Source organism: Carex rostrata, chromosome 14, assembly GCF_964058835.1.
Source record: "Carex rostrata chromosome 14, lpCarRost1.2, whole genome shotgun sequence".
In the NCBI taxonomy this organism is placed as follows: Eukaryota; Viridiplantae; Streptophyta; class Magnoliopsida; order Poales; family Cyperaceae; genus Carex; species Carex rostrata.
Genome location: NC_135931.1, coordinates 10,665,727 through 10,686,095, shown reverse-complemented (window position 1 = coordinate 10,686,095; position 20,369 = coordinate 10,665,727). Strand labels below are relative to the sequence as shown.

At 38.2% G+C, this 20,369-nt stretch overlaps 1 long non-coding RNA gene across 50 annotated transcripts; it reads left to right on the top strand.

Annotated features, from left to right (window-relative positions):
* The first annotated feature begins 982 nt into the window (after positions 1-982).
* Positions 983-20,177, top strand: LOC144565853 (uncharacterized). Of its 50 annotated transcripts, none has more exons than XR_013515036.1 (48): positions 983-1,093; positions 1,372-1,480; positions 1,759-1,867; positions 1,985-2,086; positions 2,176-2,289; positions 2,534-2,642; positions 2,921-3,029; positions 3,308-3,416; positions 3,695-3,803; positions 4,082-4,190; positions 4,469-4,577; positions 4,856-4,964; positions 5,244-5,352; positions 5,631-5,739; positions 6,018-6,126; positions 6,405-6,513; positions 6,792-6,963; positions 7,179-7,287; positions 7,566-7,674; positions 7,953-8,061; positions 8,179-8,280; positions 8,370-8,448; positions 8,728-8,836; positions 8,954-9,223; positions 9,502-9,610; positions 9,889-9,997; positions 11,824-11,967; positions 12,211-12,319; positions 12,598-12,706; positions 12,988-13,090; positions 13,207-13,308; positions 13,398-13,476; positions 13,755-13,898; positions 14,148-14,468; positions 14,558-14,636; positions 14,921-15,058; positions 15,302-15,628; positions 15,718-15,796; positions 16,075-16,788; positions 16,878-16,956; positions 17,235-17,948; positions 18,038-18,116; positions 18,401-18,503; positions 18,812-18,890; positions 19,175-19,277; positions 19,391-19,660; positions 19,778-19,879; positions 19,969-20,177. It is a non-coding gene; the product is annotated as an uncharacterized LOC144565853 (long non-coding RNA). The 50 variants fall into 50 exon arrangements; XR_013515022.1 differs by having other exon boundaries at positions 18,788-18,890; XR_013515026.1 differs by adding an exon at positions 18,626-18,726 and having other exon boundaries at positions 18,812-19,277.
* Positions 20,178-20,369: the final 192 nt, after the last annotated feature.

Below are 20,369 nucleotides of genomic sequence, written 5' to 3'. Positions count from 1 at the left end.
TTTCAATTATTGTGGCTTACTTTTTTGTACCTTCTTTCTATTGCATTAGATAGCTTAGGAATTGGTGGCCTGTGTGCTTGCATCTCATTAGATATGCAGTTTCGGGTACCTGACCCGTAGAAGTCAACTAAAGTTGACTTGGCCGTGACTTGTTAGTTATTTCTGTTTTATCGTCCCATTCAACTGATTTCACTTTTATGTGTATTTCAGTTTAAGGGCTTTTCTTGTGGAATTTTAAAGGAATCTGAGCGAGTATTGGAAGGGTGGAGTCCGCTGCAGCTGACCTGAGAAGCACAACTTGATGACGTAGATTTTGAAGGTAACTAAACTGCAAATTTGTTTGGTTTGATTCAGGTATTCTTCTTGTAAGAGTTTATGAAAGGTACGTTTCAATTATTGTGGCTTACTTTTTTGTACCTTCTTTCTATTGCATTAGATAGCTAAGGAATTGGTGTCCTGTGTGCTTGCTTCTCATTAGATGTGCAGTTTCGGGTACCTGACCCGTAGAAGTCAACTAAAGTTGACTTGGCCGTGACTTGTTAGTTATTTCTGTTTTATCGTCCCATTCAACTGATTTCACTTTATGTTGTATTTCAGTTTAAGGGCTTTTCTTGTGGAATTTTGAAGGAATCTGAGCGAGTATTGGAAGGGAGGAGTCCGCGGCAGCTGAGCTGAGAAGCACAACTTGATGGCATTGATTTTGAAGGTAACTAAACTGCAAATCTGTTTTGTTTGATTCAAGTATTCTTCTTGTCAGAGTTTATGAAAGGTACGTTTCAATTATTGTTGTTTACTTTTTTGTACCTTCTTTCTATTGCATTAGATAGCTAAGGAATTGGTGTCCTGTGTGCTTGCTTCTCATTAGATGTGCAGTTTCGGGTAGCTGACCCGTAGAAGTCAACTAAAGTTGACTTGGCCGTGACTTGTTAGTTATTTCTGTTTTATCGTGCCATTCAACTGATTTCACTTTTTGTTGTATTTCAGTTTAAGGGCTTTTCTTGTGGAATTTTGAAGGAATCTGAGGGAGTATTCGAAGGGAGGAGTCCGCGGCAGCTGAGCTGAGAAGCACAACTTGATGGGATTGATTTTGAAGGTAACTAAACTGCAAATTTGTTTGGTTTGATTCAGGTATTCTTCTTGTCAGAGTTTATGAAAGGTACGTTTCAATTATTGTTGTTTACTTTTTTGTACCTTCTTTCTATTGCATTAGATAGCTTAGGAATTGGTGTCCTGTGTGCTTGCTTCTCATTAGATGTGCAGTTTCGTGTACCTGACCCGTAGAAGTCAACTAAAGTTGACTTGGCCGTGACTTGTTAGTTATTTCTGTTTTATCGTCCCATTCAACTGATTTCACTTTTTGTTGTATTTCAGTTTAAGGGCTTTTCTTGTGGAATTTTGAAGGAATCTGAGCGAGTATTGTAAGGGAGGAGTCCGCGGCAGCCGAGCTGAGAAGCACAACTTGATGGCATTGATTTTGAAGGTAACTAAACTGCAAATCTGTTTGGTTTGATTCAGGTATTGTTCTTGTCAGAGTTTATGAAAGGTACGTTTCAATTATTGTTGTTTACTTTTTTGTCCCTTCTTTCTATTGCATGAGATAGCTTAGGAATTGGTGGCCTGTGTGCTTGCTTCTCATTAGATGTGCAGTTTCGGGTACCTGACCCGTAGAAGTCAACTAAAGTTGACTTGGCCGTGACTTGTTAGTTATTTCTGTTTTATCGTCCCATTCAACTGATTTCACTTTTTGTTGTATTTCAGTTTAAGGGCTTTTCTTGTGGAGTTTTGAAGGAATCTGAGGGAGTATTTGAAGGGAGGAGTCCGCGGCAGCTGAGCTGAGAAGCACAACTTGATGGCATTGATTTTGAAGGTAACTAAACTGCAAATCTGTTTGGTTTGATTCAGGTATTCTTCTTGTCAGAGTTTATGAAAGGTACGTTTCAATTATTGTTGTTTACTTTTTTGTACCTTCTTTCTATTGCATTAGATAGCTTTGGAATTGGTGGCCTGTGTGCTTGCTTCTCATTAGATGTGAAGTTTCGGGTACCTGACCCGTAGAAGTCAAGTAAAGTTGACTTGGCCGTGACTTGTTAGTTATTTCTGTTTTATCGTCCCATTCAACTGATTTCACTTTTTTGTGTATTTCAGTTTAAGGGTTTTTCTTGTGGAATTTTAAAGGAATCTGAGCGAGTATTGGAAGGGTGGAGTCCGCTGCAGCTGAGCTGAGTAGGTCAACTTGATGACATAGATTTTGAAGGTAACTAAACTGCAAATCTGTTTGGTTTGATTCAGGTATTCTTCTTGTAACAGTTTATGAAATGTACGTTTCAATTATTGTTGTTTACTTTTTTGTACCTTCTTTCTATTGCATTAGATAGCTTAGGAATTTTGTGGCCTGTGTGCTTGCATCTCATTAGATGTGCAGTTTCGGGTACCTGACCCGTAGAAGTCAACTAAAGTTGACTTGGCCGTGACTTGTTAGTTATTTCTGTTTTATCGTCCCATTCAACTGATTTCACTTTTTGTTGTATTTCAGTTTAAGGGCTTTTCTTGTGGAATTTTGAAGGAATCTGAGGGAGTATTCGAAGGGAGGAGTCCGCGGCAGCTGAGCTGAGAAGCACAACTTGATGGCATTGATTTTGAAGGTAACTAAACTGCAAATCTGTTTGGTTTGATTCAGGTATTCTTCTTGTCAGAGTTTATGAAAGGTACGTTTCAATTATTGTTGTTTACTTTTTTGTACCTTCTTTCTATTGCATTAGATAGCTTAGGAATTGGTGGCCTGTGTGCTTGCTTCTCATTAGATGTGCAGTTTCGGGTACCTGACCCGTAGAAGTCAACTAAAGTTGACTTGGCCGTGACTTGTTAGTTATTTCTGTTTTATCGTCCCATTCAACTGATTTCACTTTTTGTTGTATTTCAGTTTAAGGGCTTTTCTTGTGGAGTTTTGAAGGAATCTGAGGGAGTATTCGAAGGGAGGATTCCGCGGCAGCTGAGCTGAGAAGCACAACTTGATGGCATTGATTTTGAAGGTAACTAAACTGCAAATCTGTTTGGTTTGATTCAGGTATTTTTCTTGTCAGAGTTTATGAAAGGTACGTTTCAATTATTGTTGTTTACTTTTTTGTACCTTCTTTCTATTGCATTAGATAGCTTTGGAATTGGTGGCCTGTGTGCTTGCATCTCATTAGATGTGAAGTTTCGGGTACCTGACCCGTAGAAGTCAAGTAAAGTTGACTTGGCCGTGACTTGTTAGTTATTTCTGTTTTATCGTCCCATTCAACTGATTTCACTTTTTTGTGTATTTCAGTTTAAGGGCTTTTCTTGTGGAATTTTAAAGGAATCTGAGCGAGTATTGGAAGGGTGGAGTCCGCTGCAGCTGAGCTGAGTAGGTCAACTTGATGACATTGATTTTGAAGGTAACTAAACTGCAAATCTGTTTGGTTTGATTCAGGTAATCTTCTTGTAAGTGTTTATGAAAGGTACGTTTCAATTATTGTTGTTTACTTTTTTGTACCTTCTTTCTATTGCATTAGATAGCTTAGGAATTGGTGGCCTGTGTGCTTGCATCTCATTAGATGTGCAGTTTCGGGTACCTGACCCGTAGAAGTCAACTAAAGTTGACTTGGCCGTGACTTGTTAGTTATTTCTGTTTTATCGTCCCATTCAACTGATTTCACTTTTTTGTGTATTTCAGTTTAAGGGCTTTTCTTGTGGAATTTTAAAGGAATCTGAGCGAGTATTGGAAGGGTGGAGTCCGCTGCAGCTGAGCTGAGAAACTCAACTTGATGACATACATTTTGAAGGTAACTAAACTGCAAATTTGTTTGGTTTGATTAAGGTATTCTTCTTGTAAGAGTTTATGAAAGGTACGTTTCAATTATTGTGGCTTACTTTTTTGTACCTTCTTTCTATTGCATTAGATAGCTAAGGAATTGATGTCCTGTGTGCTTGCTTCTCATTAGATGTGCAGTTTCGGGTACCTGACCCGTAGAAGTCAACTAAAGTTGACTTGGCCGTGACTTGTTAGTTATTTCTGTTTTATCGTCCCATTCAACTGATTTCACTTTTTGTTGTATTTCAGTTTAAGGGCTTTTCTTGTGGAATTTTGAAGGAATCTGAGCGAGTATTGGAAGGGAGGTGTCCACGGCAGCTGAGCTGAGAAGCACAACTTGATGGCATTGATTTTGAAGGTAACTAAACTGCAAATCTGTTTGGTTTGATTCAGGTATTCTTCTTGTCAGAGTTTATGAAAGGTACGTTTCAATTATTGTTGTTTACTTTTTTGTACCTTCTTTCTATTGCATTAGATAGCTTAGGAATTGGTGGCCTGTGTGCTTGCTTCTCATTAGATGTGCAGTTTCGTGTACCTGACCCGTAGAAGTCAGCTAAAGTTGACTTGGCCGTGACTTGTTACTTATTTCTGTTTTATCGTCCCATTCAACTGATTTCAATTTTTGTTGTATTTCAGTTTAAAGGCTTTTCTTGTGGAATTTTGAAGGAATCTGAGCGAGTATTCGAAGGGAGGATTCCGCGGCAGCTGAGCTGAGAAGCACAACTTGATGGCATTGATTTTGAAGGTAACTAAACTGCACATCTGTTTGTTTTGATTCAGGTATTCTTCTTGTCAGAGTTTATGAAAGGTACGTTTCAATTATTGTTGTTTACTTTTTTGTACCTTCTTTCTATTGCATTAGATAGCTTAGGAATTGGTGGCCTGTGTGCTTGCATCTCATTAGATGTGCAGTTTCGGGTACCTGACCCGTAGAAGTTAAGTAAAGTTGACTTGGCCGTGACTTGTTAGTTATTTCTGTTTGATCGTCCCATTCAACTGATTTCACTTTTTTGTGTATTTCAGTTTAAGGGCTTTTCTTGTGGAATTTTAAAGGAATCTGAGCGAGTATTGGAAGGGTGGAGTCCGCTGCAGCTGAGCTGAGAAGGTCAACTTGATGACATAGATTTTGAAGGTAACTAAACTGCAAATCTGTTTGGTTTGATTCAGGTATTCTTCTTGTAACAGTTTATGAAATGTACGTTTCAATTATTGTTGTTTACTTTTTTGTACCTTCTTTCTATTGCATTAGATAGCTTAGGAATTTTGTGGCCTGTGTGCTTGCTTCTCATTAGATGTGCAGTTTCCGGTACCTGACCCGTAGAAGTCAACTAAAGTTGACTTGGCCGTGACTTGTTAGTTATTTCTGTTTTATCGTCCCATTCAACTGATTTCACTTTTTGTTGTATTTCAGTTTAAGGGCTTTTCTTGTGGAATTTTGAAGGAATCTGAGGGAGTATTCGAAGGGAGGAGTCCGCGGCAGCTGAGCTGAGAAGCACAACTTGATGGCATTGATTTTGAAGGTAACTAAACTGCAAATCTGTTTGGTTTGATTCAGGTATTCTTCTTGTCAGAGTTTATGAAAGGTACGTTTCAATTATTGTTGTTTACTTTTTTGTACCTTCTTTCTATTGCATGAGATAGCTTAGGAATTGGTGGCCTGTGTGCTTGCTTCTCATTAGATGTGCAGTTTCGGGTACCTGACCCGTAGAAGTCAACTAAAGTTGACTTGGCCGTGACTTGTTAGTTATTTCTGTTTTATCGTCCCATTCAACTGATTTCACTTTTTGTTGTATTTCAGTTTAAGGGCTTTTCTTGTGGAGTTTTGAAGGAATCTGAGGGAGTATTCGAAGGGAGGAGTCCGCGGCAGCTGAGCTGAGAAGCACAACTTGATGGCATTGATTTTGAAGGTAACTAAACTGCAAATCTGTTTGGTTTGATTCAGGTATTCTTCTTGTCAGAGTTTATGAAAGGTACGTTTCAATTATTGTTGTTTACTTTTTTGTACCTTCTTTCTATTGCATTAGATAGCTTTGGAATTGGTGGCCTGTGTGCTTGCATCTCATTAGATGTGCAGTTTCGGGTACCTGACCCGTAGAAATCAAGTAAAGTTGACTTGGCCGTGACTTGTTAGTTATTTCTGTTTTATCGTCCCATTCAACTGATTTCACTTTTTTGTGTATTTCAGTTTAAGGGCTTTTCTTGTGGAATTTTAAAGGAATCTGAGCGAGTATTGGAAGGGTGGAGTCCGCGGCAGCTGAGCTGAGAAGCACAACTTGATGGCATTGATTTTGAAGGTAACTAAACTGCAAATCTGTTTGGTTTGATTCAGGTATTCTTCTTGTAAGAGTTTATGAAAGGTACGTTTCAATTATTGTGGCTTACTTTTTTGTACCTTCTTTCTATTGCATTAGATAGCTAAGGAATTGGTGTCCTGTGTGCTTGCTTCTCATTAGATGTGCAGTTTCGGGTACCTGACCCGTAGAAGTCAACTAAAGTTGACTTGGCCGTGACTTGTTAGTTATTTCTGTTTTATCGTCCCATTCAACTGATTTCACTTTTTGTTGTATTTCAGTTTAAGGGCTTTTATTGTGGAATTTTGAAGGAATCTGAGCGAGTATTGGAAGGGAGGTGTCCACGGCAGCTGAGCTGAGAAGCACAACTTGATGGCATTGATTTTGAAGGTAACTAAACTGCACATCTGTTTGGTTTGATTCAGGTATTCTTCTTGTCAGAGTTTATGAAAGGTACGTTTCAATTATTGTTGTTTACTTTTTTGTACCTTCTTTCTATTGCATTAGATAGCTTAGGAATTGGTGGCCTGTGTGCTTGCTTCTCATTAGATGTGCAGTTTCGTGTACCTGACCCGTAGAAGTCAGCTAAAGTTGACTTGGCCGTGACTTGTTACTTATTTCTGTTTTATCGTCCCATTCAACTGATTTCAATTTTTGTTGTATTTCAGTTTAAAGGCTTTTCTTGTGGAATTTTGAAGGAATCTGAGCGAGTATTCGAAGGGAGGATTCCGCGGCAGCTGAGCTGAGAAGCACAACTTGATGGCATTGATTTTGAAGGTAACTAAACTGCACATCTGTTTGGTTTGATTCAGGTATTCTTCATGTCAGAGTTTATGAAAGGTACGTTTCAATTATTGTTGTTTACTTTTTTGTACCTTCTTTCTATTGCATTAGATAGCTTAGGAATTGGTGGCCTGTGTGCTTGCATCTCATTAGATGTGCAGTTTCGGGTACCTGACCCGTAGAAGTCAACTAAAATTGACTTGGCCGTGACTTGTTAGTTATTTCTGTTTTATCGTTCCATTCAACTGATTTCACTTTTTGTTGTATTTCAGTTTAAGGGCTTTTCTTGTGGAATTTTGAAGGAATCTGAGGGAGTATTCGAAGGGAGGAGTCCGCGGCAGCTGAGCTGAGAAGCACAACTTGATGGCATTGATTTTGAAGGTAACTAAACTGCAAATCTGTTTGGTTTGATTCAGGTATTCTTCTTGTCAGAGTTTATGAAAGGTACGTTTCAATTATTGTTGTTTACTTTTTTGTACCTTCTTTCTATTGCATGAGATAGCTTAGGAATTGGTGGCCTGTGTGCTTGCTTCTCATTAGATGTGCAGTTTCGGGTACCTGACCCGTAGAAGTCAACTAAAGTTGACTTGGCCGTGACTTGTTAGTTATTTCTGTTTTATCGTCCCATTCAACTGATTTCACTTTTTGTTGTATTTCAGTTTAAGGGCTTTTCTTGTGGAGTTTTGAAGGAATCTGAGGGAGTATTCGAAGGGAGGAGTCCGCGGCAGCTGAGCTGAGAAGCACAACTTGATGGCATTGATTTTGAAGGTAACTAAACTGCAAATCTGTTTGGTTTGATTCAGGTATTCTTCTTGTCAGAGTTTATGAAAGGTACGTTTCAATTATTGTTGTTTACTTTTTTGTACCTTCTTTCTATTGCATTAGATAGCTTTGGAATTGGTGGCCTGTGTGCTTGCATCTCATTAGATGTGCAGTTTCGGGTACCTGACCCGTAGAAATCAAGTAAAGTTGACTTGGCCGTGACTTGTTAGTTATTTCTGTTTTATCGTCCCATTCAACTGATTTCACTTTTTTGTGTATTTCAGTTTAAGGGCTTTTCTTGTGGAATTTTAAAGGAATCTGAGCGAGTATTGGAAGGGTGGAGTCCGCGGCAGCTGAGCTGAGAAGCTCAACTTGATGACATAGATTTTGAAGGTAACTAAACTGCAAATTTGTTTGGTTTGATTCAGGTATTCTTCTTGTAAGAGTTTATGAAAGGTACGTTTCAATTATTGTGGCTTACTTTTTTGTACCTTCTTTCTATTGCATTAGATAGCTAAGGAATTGGTGTCCTGTGTGCTTGCTTCTCATTAGATGTGCAGTTTCGGGTACCTGACCCGTAGAAGTCAACTAAAGTTGACTTGGCCGTGACTTGTTAGTTATTTCTGTTTTATCGTCCCATTCAACTGATTTCACTTTTTGTTGTATTTCAGTTTAAGGGCTTTTCTTGTGTAATTTTGAAGGAATCTGAGCGAGTATTGGAAGGGAGGTGTCCGCGGCAGCTGAGCTGAGAAGCACAACTTGATGGCATTGATTTTGAAGGTAACTAAACTGCAAATCTGTTTGGTTTGATTCAGGTATTCTTCTTGTCAGAGTTTATGAAAGGTACGTTTCAATTATTGTTGTTTACTTTTTTGTACCTTCTTTCTATTGCATTAGATAGCTTAGGAATTGGTGGCCTGTGTGCTTGCTTCTCATTAGATGTGCAGTTTCGTGTACCTGACTGGTAGAAATCAACTAAAGTTGACTTAGCCGTGACTTGTTAGTTGTTTCTGTTTTATCTTCCCATTCAACTGATTTCACTTTTTTGTTGTATTTCAGTTTAAGGGCTTTTCTTGTGGAATTTTGAAGGAATCTGAGCGAGTATTGGAAGGGAGGAGTCCGCGGCAGCTGAGCTGAGAAGAACAACTTGATGGCATTGATTTTGAAGGTAACTAAACTGCAAATCTGTTTGGTTTGATTCAGGTATTCTTCTTGTAAGAGTTTATGAAAGGTACGTTTCAATTATTGTTGTTTACTTTTTTGTACCTTCTTTCTATTGCATTAGATAGCTTTGGAATTGGTGGCCTGTGTGCTTGCATCTCATTAGATGTGCAGTTTCGGGTACCTGACCCGTAGAAGTTAAGTAAAGTTGACTTGGCCGTGACTTGTTAGTTATTTCTGTTTTATCGTCCCATTCAACTGATTTCACTTTTTTGTGTATTTCAGTTTAAGGGCTTTTCTTGTGGAATTTTAAAGGAATCTGAGCGAGTATTGGAAGGGTGGAGTCCGCTGCAGCTGAGCTGAGAAGCTCAACTTGATGACATACATTTTGAAGGTAACTAAATTGCAAATTTGTTTGGTTTGATTCAGGTATTCTTCTTGTAAGAGTTTATGAAAGGTACGTTCCAATTATTGTGGCTTACTTTTTTGTACCTTCTTTCTATTGCATTAGATAGCTAAGGAATTGGTGTCCTGTGTGCTTGCTTCTCATTAGATGTGCAGTTTCGGGTACCTGACCCGTAGAAGTCAACTAAAGTTGACTTGGCCGTGACGTGTTAGTTATTTCTGTTTTATCGTCCCATTCTACTGATTTCACTTTTTGTTGTATTTCAGTTTAAGGGCTTTTCTTGTGGAATTTTGAAGGAATCTGAGCGAGTATTGGAAGAGATGTGTCCGCGGCAGATGAGCTGAGAAGCACAACTTGATGGCATTGATTTTGAAGGTAACTAAACTGCAAATCTGTTTGGTTTGATTCAGGTATTCTTCTTGTCAGAGTTTATGAAAGGTACGTTTCAATTATTGTTGTTTACTTTTTTGTACCTTCTTTCTATTGCATTAGATAGCTTAGGAATTGGTGGCCTGTGTGCTTGCATCTCATTAGATGTGCAGTTTCGGGTACCTGACCCGTAGAAGTCAGCTAAAGTTGACTTGGCCGTGACTTGTTACTTATTTCTGTTTTATCGTCCCATTCAACTGATTTCAATTTTTGTTGTATTTCAGTTTAAAGGCTTTTCTTGTGGAATTTTGAAGGAATCTGAGCGAGTATTCGAAGGGAGGATTCCGCGGCAGCTGAGCTGAGAAGCACAACTTGATGGCATTGATTTTGAAGGTAACTAAACTGCACATCTGTTTGGTTTGATTCAGGTATTCTTCTTGTCAGAGTTTATGAAAGGTACGTTTCAATTATTGTTGTTTACTTTTTTGTACCTTCTTTCTATTGCATTAGATAGCTTAGGAATTGGTGGCCTGTGTGCTTGCTTCTCATTAGATGTGCAGTTTCGTGTACCTGACTGGTAGAAATCAACTAAAGTTGACTTGGCCGTGACTTGTTAGTTATTTCTGTTTTATCGTCCCATTCAACTGATTTCACTTTTTTGTGTATTTCAGTTTAAGGGCTTTTCTTGTGGAATTTTAAAGGAATCTGAGCGAGTATTGGAAAGGAGGAGTCCGCTGCAGCTGAGCTGAGAAGCACAACTTGATGACATAGATTTTGAAGGTAACTGAACTGCAAATCTGTTTGGTTTGATTCAGGTATTCTTCTTGTCAGAGTTTATGAAAGGTACGTTTCAATTATTGTTGTTTACTTTTTTGTACCTTCTTTCTATTGCATTAGATAGCTTAGGAATTGGTGGCCTGTGTGCTTGCATCTCATTAGATGTGCAGTTTCGGGTACCTGACCCGTAGAAGTCAGCTAAAGTTGACTTGGCCGTGACTTGTTACTTATTTCTGTTTTATCGTCCATTCAACTGATTTCAATTTTTGTTGTATTTCAGTTTAAAGGCTTTTCTTGTGGAATTTTGAAGGAATCTGAGCGAGTATTCGAAGGGAGGATTCCGCGGCAGCTGAGCTGAGAAGGACAACTTGATGGCATTGATTTTGAAGGTAACTAAACTGCACATCTGTTTGGTTTGATTCAGGTATTCTTCTTGTCAGAGTTTATGAAAGGTACGTTTCAATTATTGTTGTTTACTTTTTTGTACCTTCTTTCTATTGCATTAGATAGCTTAGGAATTGGTGGCCTGTGTGCTTGCTTCTCATTAGATGTGCAGTTTCGTGTACCTGACTGGTAGAAATCAACTAAAGTTGACTTGGCCGTGACTTGTTAGTTATTTCTGTTTTATCGTCCCATTCAACTGATTTCACTTTTTTGTGTATTTCAGTTTAAGGGCTTTTCTTGTGGAATTTTAAAGGAATCTGAGCGAGTATTGGAAAGGAGGAGTCCGCTGCAGCTGAGCTGAGAAGCACAACTTGATGACATAGATTTTGAAGGTAACTAAACTGCAAATTTGTTTGGTTTGATTCAGGTATTCTTCTTGTAAGAGTTTATGAAAGGTACGTTTCAATTATTGTGGCTTACTTTTTTGTACCTTCTTTCTATTGCATTAGATAGCTAAGGAATTGGTGTCCTGTGTGCTTGCTTCTCATTAGATGTGCAGTTCCGGGCACCTGACCCGTAGAAGTCAACTAAAGTTGACTTGGCCGTGACTTGTTAGTTATTTCTGTTTTATCGTGCCATTCAACTGATTTCACTTTTTGTTGTATTTCAGTTTAAGGGCTTTTCTTGTGGAATTTTGAAGGAATCTAAGGGAGTATTCGAAGGGAGGAGTCCGCGGCAGCTGAGCTGAGAAGCACAACTTGATGGCATTGATTTTGAAGGTAACTAAACTGCAAATCTGTTTGGTTTGATTCAGGTATTCTTCTTGTCAGAGTTTATGAAAGGTACGTTTCAATTATTGTTGTTTTACTTTTTTGTACCTTCTTTCTATTGCATTAGATAGCTGAGTAGTTGCTGTCTTGTGTGCTTGCTTCCCATTAGATGTGCGGTTTCGTGTACCTGACCGGTAGAAGTCAGCCAAAGCTGACTTGGCCGTGACTTGTTAGTTATTTATGTTTTATCATCCCATTCAACTGATTTCACGTTTTGCTGTATTTCAGTTTAAGGGCTTTTCTTGCGGAATTTTAAAGGAATCAGAGCGAGTATTGGAAAGGAGGAGTCCGCGTCAGCTGAGCTGAGAAGCACAACTTGATGGCATTGATTTTGAAGGTCACTAAACTGCAAATCTGTTTGGTTTGATTCAGGTATTCTTCTTGTCAGAGTTTATGAAAGGTACGTTTCAATTATTGTTGTTTACTTTTTTGTACCTTCTTTCTATTGCATTAGATAGGTTAGGAATTGGTGGCCTGTGTGCTTGCTTCTCATTAGATGTGCAGTTTGGTGTACCTGACCCGTAGAAGTCAACTAAAGTTGACTTGGCCGTGACCTGTTAGTTATTTCTGTTTTATTATCCCACTCAACTGATTTCACTTTTTGTTGTATTTGAGTTTAAGGGCTTTTCTTGTGGAATTTTGAAAGAAGCTGAGCGAATATTTAAATGGAGGAGTCCACGGCTGCTGTGCTGAGAAGCACAACTTGATGACATTGATTTTGAAGGTAACTAAACTGCAAATCTGTTTGGTTTGATTCAGGTATTCTTCTTGTCAGAGTTTATGAAAGGTACGTTTCAATTATTGTTGTTTACTTTTTTGTACCTTCTTTCTATTGCATTAGATAGCTTAGGAATTGGTGGCCTGTGTGCTTGCTTCTCATTAGATGTGCAGTTTCGTGTACCTGACCGGTAGAAGTCAACTAAAGTTGACTTAGCCGTGACTTGTTAGTTATTTCTGTCTTATCATCCCATTCAACTGATTTCACGTTTTGCTGTATTTCAGTTTAAGGGCTTTTCTTGTGGAATTTTGAAGGAATCAGAGCGAGTATTGGAAATGAGGAGCCCGCTGCAGCTGAGCTGAGAAGCACAACTTGATGGCATTGATTTTGAAGGTAACTAAACTGCAAATCTGTTTGCTTTGATTCAGTTATTTTTCTTGTCAGAGTTTATGAAAGGTACGTTTCAATTATTGTTGTTTACTTTTTTGTACCTTCTTTCTATTGCACTAGATAGCTGAGTAGTTGATGTCTTGTGTGCTTGCTTCCCATTAGATGTGCGGTTTCGTGAACCTGACCGTTAGAAGTCAGCCAAAGCTGACTTCGCCGTGACTTGTTAGTTATTTTTGTTTTATCATCCCACGCAGATTTCACTTTTTGTTGTATTTTAATTTAAGGGGATTTCTAGCGGAATTTTGAAGGAAACGGAGGGAATATTTCTAGGGACGAGTCCGCGGCACGTGAGCTGAGAAGCACAACTTGATGGCATTGATTTTGAAGGTAACTAAACTGCAAATCTGTTTGTTTGATTCAAGTATTCTTCTTGTCAGAGTTTATGAAAGGTACGTTTCAATTATTGTTGTTTACTTTTTTGTACCTTCTTTCTATTGCATTAGATAGCTTAGGAATTGGTGGCCTGTGTGCTTGCTTCTCATTAGATGTGCAGTTTCGTGTACCTGACCGGTAGAAGTCAACTAAAGTTGACTTAGCCGTGACTTGTTAGTTATTTCTGTTTTATCATCCCATTCAACTTATTTCACGTTTTGCTGTATTTCAGTTTAAGGTCTTTTCTTGTGGAATTTTAAAGGAATCTGAGCGAGTATTGGAAAGGAGGACTCCGCTGCAGTTGAGCTGAGAAGCACAACTTGATGGCATTCATTTTGAAGGTAACTAAACTGCAAATCTGTTTTGTTTGATTCAGGTATTCTTCTTGTCAGAGTTTATGAAATGTACGTTTCAATTATTATTGTTTACTTTTTTGTACCTTCTTTCTATTGCACTAGATAGCTGAGTAGTTGCTGTCTTGTGTGCTTGCTTCCCATTAGATGTGCGGTTTCGTGTACCTGACCGGTAGAAGTCAGCCAAAGCTGACTTGGCCGTGACTTGTTAGTTATTTATGTTTTATCATCCCATTCAACTGATTTCACGTTTTGCTGTATTTCAGTTTAAGGGCTTTTCTTGCGGAATTTTAAAGGAATCAGAGCGAGTATTGGAAAGGAGGAGTCCGCGTCAGCTGAGCTGAGAAGCACAACTTGATGGCATTGATTTTGAAGGTCACTAAACTGCAAATCTGATTGGTTTGATTCAGGTATTCTTCTTGTCAGAGTTTATGAAAGGTACGTTTCAATTATTGTTGTTTACTTTTTTGTACCTTCTTTCTATTGCATTAGATAGGTTAGGAATTGGTGGCCTGTGTGCTTGCTTCTCATTAGATGTGCAGTTTGGTGTACCTGACCCGTAGAAGTCAACTAAAGTTGACTTGGCCGTGACCTGTTAGTTATTTCTGTTTTATTATCCCACTCAACTGATTTCACTTTTTGTTGTATTTGAGTTTAAGGGTTTTTCTTGTGGAATTTTGAAAGAAGCTGAGCGAATATTTAAAGGGAGGAGTCCACGGCTGCTGTGCTGAGAAGCACAACTTGATGACATTGATTTTGAAGGTAACTAAACTGCAAACTGTTTGGTTTAAATCAGGTATTCTTCTATCCAGATTTTTTGAAAGGTACGTTTCAATTATTGTTGTTTACTTTTTTTTGCCTTTTCTCTATTGCAATTGATAGCTGAAGAATTGTAGGCATGTGTGCTTCCTTCCCATTAGATGTGCAGTTTCGTGTACCTGACCGGTAGAAGTCAGCTAAAGTTGACTTAGCCGTGACTTGTTAGTTATTTCTGTTTTTTCATCCCATTCAACTTATTTCACGTTTTGCTGTATTTCAGTTTAAGGTCTTTTCTTGTGGAATTTTAAAGGATTCTGAGCGAGTATTGGAAAGGAGGACTCCGCTGCAGTTGAGCTGAGAAGCACAACTTGATGGCATTCATTTTGAAGGTAACTAAACTGCAAATCTGTTTTGTTTGATTCAGGTATTCTTCTTGTCAGAGTTTATGAAAGGTACGTTTCAATTATTATTGTTTACTTTTTTGTACCTTCTTTCTATTGCACTAGATAGCTGAGTAGTTGCTGTCTTGTGTGCTTGCTTCCCATTAGATGTGCGGTTTCGTGTACCTGACCGGTAGAAGTCAGCCAAAGCTGACTTGGCCGTGACTTGTTAGTTATTTATGTTTTATCATCCCATTCAACTGATTTCACGTTTTGCTGTATTTCAATTTAAGGGCTTTTCTTGCGGAATTTTAAAGGAATCAGAGCGAGTATTGGAAAGGAGGAGTCTGCGTCAGCTGAGCTGAGAAGCACAACTTGATGGCATTGATTTTGAAGGTCACTAAACTGCAAATCTGTTTGGTTTGATTCAGGTATTCTTCTTGTCAGAGTTTATGAAAGGTACGTTTCAATTATTGTTGTTTACTTTTTTGTACCTTCTTTCTATTGCATTAGATAGGTTAGGAATTGGTGGCCTGTGTGCTTGCTTCTCATTAGATGTGCAGTTTGGTGTACCTGACCCGTAGAAGTCAACTAAAGTTGACTTGGCCGTGACCTGTTAGTTATTTCTGTTTTATTATCCCACTCAACTGATTTCATTTTTTGTTGTATTTGAGTTTAAGGGCTTTTCTTGTGGAATTTTGAAAGAAGCTGAGCGAATATTTAAAGGGAGGAGTCCACGGCTGCTGTGCTGAGAAGCACAACTTGATGACATTGATTTTGAAGGTAACTAAACTGCAAACTGTTTGGTTTAAATCAGGTATTCTTCTATCCAGATTTTTTGAAAGGTACGTTTCAATTATTGTTGTTTACTTTTTTTTGCCTTTTCTCTATTGCAATTGATAGCTGAAGAATTGTAGGCATGTGTGCTTCCTTCCCATTAGATGTGCAGTTTCGTGTACCTGACCGGTAGAAATCAGCCAAAGCTGACTTGGCCGTGACTTGTTAGTTATTTCTATTTTCTTATTCCATGCAACTAAATTCACTTTTTGTTGTATTTTAATTTAAGGGCTTTTCTTGTGGCATTTTTAAGGAAATTGATCGAATATTTGAAGGGAGGATTCCGCGGCAGCTGAGCTGAGAAGCACAACTTGATGGCATTCATTTTGAAGGTAACTAAACTGCAAATCTGTTTGGTTTGATTCAGTTATTTTTCTTGTCAGAGTTTATGAAAGGTACGTTTCAATTATTGTTGTTTACTTTTTTGTACCTTCTTTCTATTGCACTAGATAGCTGAGTAGTTGCTGTCTTGTGTGCTTGCTTCTCATTAGATGTGCAATTTTGTGTACCTGACCGGTAGAAGTCAGGCAAAGCTGACTTGGCCGTGACTTGTTAGTTATTTTTGTTTTATCATCCCATTCAACTGATTTCACGTTTTGCTGTATTTCAGTTTAAGGGTTTTTCTTGCGGAATTTTAAAGGAATCAGAGCGAGTATTGGAAAGGAGGAGTCCGCGTCAGCTGAGCTGAGAAGCACAACTTGATGGCATTGATTTTGAAGGTCACTAAACTGCAAATCTGTTTGGTTTGATTCAGGTATTCTTCTTGTCAGAGTTTATGAAAGGTACGTTTCAATTATTGTTGTTTACTTTTTTGTACCTTCTTTCTATTGCATTAGATAGGTTAGGAATTGGTGGCCTGTGTGCTTGCTTCTCATTAGATGTGCAGTTTGGTGTACCTGACCCGTAGAAGTCAACTAAAGTTGACTTGGCCGTGACCTGTTAGTTATTTCTGTTTTATTATCCCACTCAACTGATTTCACTTTTTGTTGTATTTGAGTTTAAGGGTTTTTCTTGTGGAATTTTGAAAGAAGCTGAGCGAATATTTAAAGGGAGGAGTCCACGGCTGCTGTGCTGAGAAGCACAACTTGATGACATTGATTTTGAAGGTAACTAAACTGCAAACTGTTTGGTTTAAATCAGGTATTCTTCTATCCAGATTTTTTGAAAGGTACGTTTCAATTATTGTTGTTTACTTTTTTTTGCCTTTTCTCTATTGCAATTGATAGCTGAAGAATTGTAGGCATGTGTGCTTCCTTCCCATTAGATGTGCAGTTTCGTGTACCTGACCGGTAGAAATCAGCCAAAGCTGACTTGGCCGTGACTTGTTAGTTATTTCTATTTTCTTATTCCATGCAACTAAATTCACTTTTTGTTGTATTTTAATTTAAGGGCTTTTCTTGTGGCATTTTTAAGGAAATTGATCGAATATTTGAAGGGAGGATTCCGCGGCAGCTGAGCTGAGAAGCACAACTTGATGGCATTCATTTTGAAGGTAACTAAACTGCAAATCTGTTTGGTTTGATTCAGTTATTTTTCTTGTCAGAGTTTATGAAAGGTACGTTTCAATTATTGTTGTTTACTTTTTTGTACCTTCTTTCTATTGCACTAGATAGCTGAGTAGTTGCTGTCTTGTGTGCTTGCTTCTCATTAGATGTGCAATTTTGTGTACCTGACCGGTAGAAGTCAGGCAAAGCTGACTTGGCCGTGACTTGTTAGTTATTTTTGTTTTATCATCCCATTCAACTGATTTCACGTTTTGCTGTATTTCAGTTTAAGGGTTTTTCTTGCGGAATTTTAAAGGAATCAGAGCGAGTATTGGAAAGGAGGAGTCCGCGTCAGCTGAGCTGAGAAGCACAACTTGATGGCATTGATTTTGAAGGTCACTAAACTGCAAATCTGTTTGGTTTGATTCAGGTATTCTTCTTGTCAGAGTTTATGAAAGGTACGTTTCAATTATTGTTGTTTACTTTTTTGTACCTTCTTTCTATTGCATTAGATAGGTTAGGAATTGGTGGCCTGTGTGCTTGCTTCTCATTAGATGTGCAGTTTGGTGTACCTGACCCGTAGAAGTCAACTAAAGTTGACTTGGCCGTGACCTGTTAGTTATTTCTGTTTTATTATCCCACTCAACTGATTTCACTTTTTGTTGTATTTGAGTTTAAGGGTTTTTCTTGTGGAATTTTGAAAGAAGCTGAGCGAATATTTAAAGGGAGGAGTCCACGGCTGCTGTGCTGAGAAGCACAACTTGATGACATTGATTTTGAAGGTAACTAAACTGCAAACTGTTTGGTTTAAATCAGGTATTCTTCTATCCAGATTTTTTGAAAGGTACGTTTCAATTATTGTTGTTTACTTTTTTTTGCCTTTTCTCTATTGCAATTGATAGCTGAAGAATTGTAGGCATGTGTGCTTCCTTCCCATTAGATGTGCAGTTTCGTGTACCTGACCGGTAGAAATCAGCCAAAGCTGACTTGGCCGTGACTTGTTAGTTATTTCTATTTTCTTATTCCATGCAACTAAATTCACTTTTTGTTGTATTTTAATTTAAGGGCTTTTCTTGTGGCATTTTTAAGGAAATTGAGCGAATATTTGAAGGGAGGATTCCGCGGCAGCTGAGCTGAGAAGCACAACTTGATGGCATTCATTTTGAAGGTAACTAAACTGCAAATCTGTTTGGTTTGATTCAGTTATTTTTCTTGTCAGAGTTTATGAAAGGTACGTTTCAATTATTGTTGTTTACTTTTTTGTACCTTCTTTCTATTGCACTAGATAGCTGAGTAGTTGCTGTCTTGTGTGCTTGCTTCTCATTAGATGTGCAATTTTGTGTACCTGACCGGTAGAAGTCAGGCAAAGCTGACTTGGCCGTGACTTGTTAGTTATTTTTGTTTTATCATCCTATGCAACTGATTTCACTTTTTGTCGTATTTTAATTTAAGGGTTTTTCTTGTGGAATTTTGAATGAAGCTGGGGGAATATTTAAAGGGAGGAGTCCGCGGTAGCTGAGGTGAGATATACAACTTGATGGCATTGATTTGTAAGGTAACTAAACTGCAAATCTGTTTGGTTTGATTCAGGTATTATTCTTGTCATATTTTATGAAAGGTAAGTTTCAATTATTGTAGTTTACTTTTTTTTTACCTTTTCTCTATTGCATTAGATAGCTGAGGAATTGCTGGCATGTGTGCTTCCTTCCCTTAGATGTGCAGTTTCGTGTACCTGACCGGTAGAAGTCAGCCAAAGCTGACTTGGCCATGACTTTTTAGTTATTTCTGTTTTATCATCCTGTGTAACTGAATTCACTTTTTGTTGTATTTTAATTTAAGGGTTTTTCTTGTGGCATTTTGAAGTGAGCTGAGGGGATATTTGAAGGGAGGAGTCCGCGCCAGCTGAGCTGAGAAGCACAACTTGATGGCATTGATTTTGAAGGTAACTAAACTGCAAATATGTTTGGTTTGATTCAGGTATTCTTCTTGCCATAATTTATGCAAGGTACGTTTCAATTATTGTTGTTTACTATTTTCTACGTTCTTTCTATTGCAATAGTTAGCTGACGAGTTGCTGGCTTGTGTGCTTGATTTCCATTAGATGTGCAGTTTCGTGAACCTGGTCGGTAGAAGTCAACCAAAGCTGACTTGGCCGTGACCTCTTAGTTATTTCTGTTTTATCATCCCATGCAACTGAATTTAATTTTTGTTGTATTTTAATTTAAGGGCTTTTCTTGTGGCATTTCGAAGGAAGCTGAGGGAATATTTGAAGGGAGGAGTCCGCAGCAGCTGAACTGAGAAGCACAACTTGATGTCATTGATTTTGAAGGTAACTAAACTGCAAATCTGTTTGGTTTGATTTAGGTATTCTTCTTCCCATATTTTATGGAAGGTACGTTTCAATTATTGTTGTTTACTTTTTTTTTCTTTCAATTGCATTAGATAGCTGAGGAGTTTCTGGCTTACGTGCTTGCTTCCCATGAGATGTGCAGTTTCGTGTACCGGACCGGTAGAAGTCAGCCAAAGCTGACTTGGCCGTGACTTGTTAACTATTTCTGCTTTATCATCCCATGCAACTGATTTCACTTTTTGTTGTATTTTTATTTAAGGGCTTTTCTTGTGGCATTTTGAAGGGAGCTGAGGGGATATTTGAAGGGAGGAGTCCGGGGCAACTGAGCTGAGAAGCACAACTTGATGTCAATGATTTTGAAGGTAACTAAACTGCAAATCTGTTTGGTTTGATTCAGGTATTATTCTTGTCATATTTTATTTAAGGTACGTTTCAATTATTGTTGTTTACTTTTTTTTACCTTCTTTCTATTGCATTAGATAGCTAAGGAATTGCTGGCTTGTGTGCTTGCTTCCCATTAGAAGTGCAGTTTCATATACCTGACCCGTAGAAGTCAACTAAAGCTGAATTGGCCGTGACTTGTTAGTTATTTCTGTTTTATCATCCCATTCAATTGAATTCACTTTTTGTTACATTTTAATTTAAGGGCTTTTATTGTGACATTTTGAAGGAAGCTGGGGGAATATTTGAAGGGAGGAGTCCGCGGCAGCTGAGCTGAGAAGCACAACTTGATGGCATTGATTTTGAAGGTAACTAAACTGCAAATCTAATTGAAAGAAGCCAGTAAACAATGAGTTGATGGCATTGTTTTGGGATGTTTTTGGATGTTCGGATGTTCGGATGTCAAATCACAACTTGATGGCATTGATTTTGATGGCATTGTTCCTGTTATTCCCAGTAAACAAAAAGACAAGTTTACCAGAACTAGCAATGCTATGTTCCTTATCTTTTCTCGTGCTAACTTGAGTAGTTGGTCAAGGTAAACTATCAACCTATCAAGAGAGCAACAAATAAAATTCGATAATGCATTGTCAACTTAGTCATAGAAAGGTTAAGAGTCTTCACAGGACA